The sequence below is a fragment of the Fukomys damarensis genome, unplaced genomic scaffold, assembly GCF_012274545.1.
Source record: "Fukomys damarensis isolate Sample0158 unplaced genomic scaffold, DMR_v1.0_HiC HiC_scaffold_16, whole genome shotgun sequence".
Lineage (NCBI taxonomy): Eukaryota > Metazoa > Chordata > Mammalia > Rodentia > Bathyergidae > Fukomys > Fukomys damarensis.
The window spans coordinates 128,047,755-128,054,143 of NW_022900928.1; the positions used below are offsets into that span (position 1 = coordinate 128,047,755).

Sequence of the window (6,389 nt, forward strand, 5' to 3'; positions counted from 1 at the left end):
ATATATATTTGTTTGGGGCCCTTCTCTGGATGTGTGTTATACTTTACAAAGGCTCTGATGCATTAAACTGTGCTACAGTGAGAGAAATACAAATATTCTGTTTCACTGGAGAAAGCCATGCTCAGGAATTTTTCAAAGGAGATTTGAAACTTGCCAAACCAGATGAGAACTCAACACAGACACCAGAACTTTGAAAAGAGCCTTTCACTCTTGTGGGGAACCCCAAAGATAAGGGATCCCAAACATGTAAATGTTTTAATTCCTTTATCATCAGTATTAAGCATTGAACCCAGGGCCTTTACACTGAGCTACATCCCCCACCTTTTTGTATTTTTTATTTTCATACAGAGTCTCGCTAAGTCACTAGTTGGCCTACACTGAGCTCAAACTTGGAATCCTCCAAGAGGACTGGAATCCAGGCATGTGCCACCACACCCAGCTCTCTTAAAAAGTTTTTAAAGTGACACTGATTGGAACAGCAGGGAAATGTAAAAACAGGCACATAGTGAGCACTCAATAAATATTTATTGTCTGCAACAAAGAGACACCATGCTTTCTTTTGGCCTGTTCTGCACTCAAAGTATTTCTACTATTAAGTGTTATATATCTTTTAAGCTCCAAAGTTTGGAGAGAAATAAACAGGCATCTGAGACCAGGTATGACAGCAAAGCCAAGGGTCACTTTCTTTGGGAAAGGCTTTGGTTTAAGCTACCAAGTGCCTAGTGTGTCAACGGACCTGGTTGGCCTCCTGACTACTCTGATGTGTGTTTTTCTCTCTCCAGGCAGGCTAAATTCCTTCTGCTCCTTTTTCAGCTTTTCAAACCCTAAGTGGAAACAGCTGCTCTAATTTTAATGCCCATCTGCTCCCAGGACTAGGACAAGAACAAGAGGCTCAGCAGATAAATCCAAAGTCTTCATGTTGTCTAACCTCATTTACCTGAGATGAGCTCTCTGTACCCAGTAGGCCAAATATGGGCAGCTTTCCTAGGAAAAGAGCTAAGAGCAAAGAAATAAAACTCAAGATACTGAAAGAGAAGACCCTGGAGCTCCAGGAGCAACCTTCTATAAGTCAACAAGAGCCAAAGACCCCACAACTGCATGCGTGCTCAGCCATCCATCACGCTTCGTGGCAGAAAAGAAAGCCTCTGGCCACAGCCTCTTAAAAGCTGGGTGTTTTTCCTGAAAAAGGCTTAAAAGGCCTTTATAGTTATGAAATACAGAAGAAACAAAAGAAAAACAATAAAAGAATGTAAGAACCGGGCTGAGCGTGGGAGAGGCCCTACCAACTAGAAAGGAAAGAAGTCAGGATGTTCAACAACAGGCCGGAGCCTCTGCAGCCTGGGAGCCAGGGCAAGAGTGAAGGACAGGGGCTGAAAGGCACCATCCCATGACTGTGCGGCCTTGTGGACACAAGACAGCCCCACAAGGAAGCAGCAGAACATCCCACTGAATGAGTTGTCGTGCAAGCCACGTGCTGTCTTACAAGACACTGCAGGATCAATGCTGTGACAAGCCACCTCAAGCCCCAGCACAGAGCTGGCACCTGTAAAATTATGTCCGTACAAGCGCTGCAACGAAGGGGCGACAGCTCTAAAGAAGCCCTGCGATACTGATCACCCAAATTATCTCTCTAAAATACACAAATATTTAGCATCTCCAATTAAGGCATGAAATGAGTAGGCTAGAAAAGCCCACTAGGAAAATTCTCAGTAAAGCATAACGGTAAAGCATGAAGAGTTTTTCAGCAAGCTGATTTTTGAGCACAGAGCATCTTCTGAATTGTTTTCTGAATGCTGATAAATCAATCTCATTTAAAATGCTTGCCAAGTGGGATTACGCAAATTGTTAATGTGTAAAGATTACGGGCACCATGGCTGCCCTTGCATATACAAACACTGAAGCTCTCCATAAAATAAAAGCAACTGGTGGAAAATTTCACTATTTGGGACTTTTATCATTGTGACAGATTTAACTGATGGTCAGACCCTCCTCTGGTTAAAAATAATACTTGCAAATTTAGATAAAATAAAAAATGCTTTAATTCAGAGGTGAGTTGGGGGTTTGTTTTTTGTTTTTTGTTTTTTGTTTTTTGTTTTCAGTACCGGGAATTGAACTCAGGATCCTGCACTTGCCAAGCAGGCGTGGCGCTTCTGAGAGGTGAGTTTTTAAAGGAGGTGGGGAAAAGAGAATCTCAAGTTTTAGAAATAATAATGGGACTCCCATCCTGAATACTTCTGAGAACACTGATCTGCTCACAAAGGTTACAGACCTCAAATAAAACCCGAGGGCTGGAAATCTGGGTCCTAGAAATCCCGTGAGGATGAGACATGTGATCGTGAGCACAGAAGAAGAGAGGCAGGTATAACTGAGCCCACACAGAAAGCCCCTCAGGTCCTCCCTGTCTAGAAAAGAAAGCGGAGGGAAACTGGGCAAATCCAGCAGAAAAACTGACACCTCCAGAAGAGCCGCCCATGAGTAATCCGACTCCCCAACGTCCAAGTCCGCCGTGGCCGACAACTCCCCCTGGTGCCGCTTCTGCAAATTAAGAAGTTAAAATTAAAAACTTGACCGGGATCAATACAGTGATAAAGCAGCATTTCAGGGCACAAGGCATGAGAGACTCACACAGCTGCACGTGTGCACAGACACATTAACCACAATGAGCTCCCGACAAAAGCATCTCCAACCCCATGAGGGGAAAACTGACCATGCCACATAGTTCTAGCATGTGGAATTGTGAGTCAATGGCCGGCAGAACCCTTTCCCATGCTGCACGGATGCAGAGGACTGTGATACTGATTATGCCCAGAGCAGGCTGTGAAGAGCTAACCCCACCATTGACTTGTTTACAGAAGTCAGTGTGGCTGAAGCCTACGGGCTGTCAGAGTAACTCACGCCCAAATTCCATTCCCACAACTAAAACCTTCAGGCTAGAAGGGCAATGTCCCAATTACAAGCATGTATTTTGTCCATTCTGTTCCTAACTCGAGAATGCTCTGTCTTGTTCTTTTTGAGCCTTGTTCACATTAATTTCCATAGAAACCACACATCACCTTTACCCCAACTGTTTGCCAATAAAAGTCAGTGCCTAGGACTGGCCAGACCTTTGTTGGTTGTACCAGCATTGGTCGTCCTAGCCCCTGCTTTCTCTCTCTCTCTCTCTCAGTTCTGTCTCTTAGTGTATCTTTCTCTCAGGCCTGCATCACACACTGGGCAGGCGGGGACTGGAACCTGACTCCAGGGGTCTGGGGCACACAAATATACGTCTATGCATTTGAAGATCAAATACATTGCTTAAAGTAGGTCTGAAACTTACAATTCCCCCACTTAAGTTCTTTGACTGACTGACCTGATTAACTGTCCTGTATCTTTATTAAGAGGACTTCTTCCAAAGAACATTAATAGCTAATAATAGCTAAGATTTCAGTATGCTTGCAGTATGCCTGGCACAGCTGGCGAAGTTTTTTCTGTGCTGACCCATTTAGTCTTCAGTATAACCCTCCAAGGCAGATACTGTTACCTACATCTCCTCAGCTCAGAGACTGAGAGACCTGCCAGGGTCCCTCAGCTAGAAACATACTGAGAATCCTAATCTAGGCAAAACAACCCAATTCCAACCAAAACCCACATTCCACATTTTTTTCTAATTTATCAAGTTGATCCAAACTTATAGAAGAGATGAAGGACCAAGTATTGTCAAGGTAATTTGGAGAAGGATGCTTATTTTTCCCTACCAGGAATAAAAATTATATATCTATAATAATCAAAACATTATAGTAGCACAGTGATAGATAAATTGAACCGTGTAACATAAAGGGAACATTGAGATTTACCATATAAAATAACTTAGCTATAACAGGGAACACATTAAAATTAGTATAGAAAAGATAAATTTCTTTGTGTTACTTGCATAACTGCTGATCCCTACGGCTGTTTCTATCTCATTCCATAAATGGGTACACACATGCGTGTGCACACACACACACACACACACACACACTTCCAGGTGGATTTTGTATCAATGTGTTAAAAATACAACCTCAACAGGCTTAAATTGGAGGTTAGCAAACTGCAGTTTAAGACCAAATCTGGCCCGTCGCCTGATTCTTGCCAATAAAGTTTTATTAGAACACAGTTACACCCATTAACTTAGTCAGCATCTGTAGCTGCTTTCCCACAGGTGAGTACTGTAGTTTTAACAGAGAAGGTGTGGCCCACAAAGCCCAAAACACAATCATGCCCTGAATAATGATTCAAGCAAAAGACCACATAATCAGTGGTGGGCCCCTAAGACTATAACAGAACTGTGACAGGAATCCAGGGCTGAGGAAGAGGCAAGTGAAAAGGCAACTGCAAGAGAACAGAAAGAACCCCCAAGAATTTGCACAGTGAGGGTGCAACAGAAGCTTTTGCAGATTTCAATAAACATTTTTTTTGAGGTGTCATCATGTTTATTCAGATTTTCAAGAGCAGAGAAGAGTAGATGAATGCCTGTCTTTCCAGGGGAAAAGACCTAAGACTGGGTCCAAAGACTTCCACTGAGCAACTCCTCCAGTGCAAGGGGGCCTGACTCATTTTCAACCAGCAATAAAAAAGTAAAATATAAACTTTTATTTAGAATTAAAGCAAACACTTCAGTATCACAAACACAACATTAAACTTCAAGAAATATACTGCTAATATGGAGTGAGCACTTATTTGTACAATTACAACACATGGATAACCCCAGAAGAGAGGACAGAGTCTGTGTCCCCCAGTGCAGCACACTGAGGGGGGGCACTACTCCTCCTTGCCAGCAGACTCTCTCTCGAACGTGTAGGCCATGAAGCAAGCACCAGCTCTCTTGGGGACAAGGGGTTGCCCTGGTCTTGCAATCTCAAAGCCCAAAAAGCTAAATGTCCAGTGCAAGGTAGCTCTGTCCTCCCAGTTCTTAGGAAAGCAAATGAAGATGTGGTTGGCATGGAGCCGCTCCTCTGCAAACTCAAGGAGAACTGCAAAACTGTCCTTGCTCCCGCAGGCAGGGAGCCACCTAGGCTCTCAAGACAGAGGCTGCCACCACTCCACACGGCTCTCCAGGTGTGTGTTTGACATCGTGAGCCTGGACTGGATGTTTAGAATCCTCGTTTTATTATCAGATGTTAGTTCCTGTTACAGTCAGCCAATTATCAGTGTAGAATGAGTTAGCTGAAAGGTTGTGATCCTGCTAACTACTCCCTCACCCACAGGGGGTCTTCGGGGCTGGGTGAGAGACATCAGGAGCACCACCGAGGCCCTGGTCCAGGTTATTACAGCAACTGATGCCTCAAAAGGCTTTTTTAAAAGCCTGATACCATGGAACCCAGCATCTAAAGGTTTCCCTCAATAGAGAGGAGTGTTCACGTTGGCTTATCTGCCTGAGTGGGTCTGTGAAAAAGACACAAGCCAAGTGCAGCGTGAGGACCCATTTTTGATGGGCAACAGGCCTTAAGAAGAATCCTGTCTAGCCCTGCAGGAGCATCTGGGAGAAGCCTGGTCATGGCAGCAGGGGACAGCTCTGAAGACTGTCCAGGGGGACGAGGTGTGGAGGAGGAGGACAGTGGCATTAATGATCCTGTTCCTGCATGTCCATGAGTGTTTGTGTCTTAGTTTTTAATAAAGAAGTTTAAATTTATAAAAAATAAAAAGGTTTTAAATGTTTTTTTAATTATACAATAGCGATATAAACAAAAATACCTTTGTGTAGCTGTATAATATGGTGGTATTTCAAGCTAAGTGTTATTAGAAGAACCAGAAAGCTCAAAGAATTTTAAAATTTGTAAAGTAAGCTAGAATTAATCTAGTTTAAAAGACAGAAATGTCATAAATTTAGTGTGGCCAGTGTGTATAAAGTCTGCAGGACACAAGAGAGTCCTGGGTGTCGTATCCTCTCCCACCCAGTCTCCCAGGGCTAGCTTCCAACCTGCAGACTTACCTTTTATGTTGTGTTTTTACTGAACCTGTGTATGTTTAGATGCACAAATACAGTGGTGTCTCTTCTGTTCACGAACTTAATTTGTTCCACAATTTTGGTCACAAACCGAATTGGATGAGAGCCAAATCAAACTCAATGGCAAGGTTCAGTGTTGACCTTATGGGAAAATTTGATTCAGTACTCCTCCAATTCAGTTTGCAGCCAGAATCTCTAGACAAAAACACAGAATGTCTTTATGGCATCAAAATAGGAAAGACTCTCTTGGAAAAGATTCCAAATAAAAGATGAATATATTAAATTGCATGGCCACATAAATGAGTGAGCTAGAGCTACATGCGAAAACCACAGACAAATTTCAGGAACCCAGTAGTGAGTGGAAAAATCAAGCTATGGAGAAATTCTGCAACATGACTTCTATGTGCATTCTGTACCTGTTGTA

At 43.1% G+C, this 6,389-nt stretch overlaps 1 pseudogene; it reads right to left on the reverse strand.

The window, feature by feature from the left end:
* Positions 1–4,779: 4,779 nt before the first annotated feature.
* Positions 4,780–5,282, reverse strand: LOC109117537 (annotated as a pseudogene).
* Positions 5,283–6,389: the final 1,107 nt, after the last annotated feature.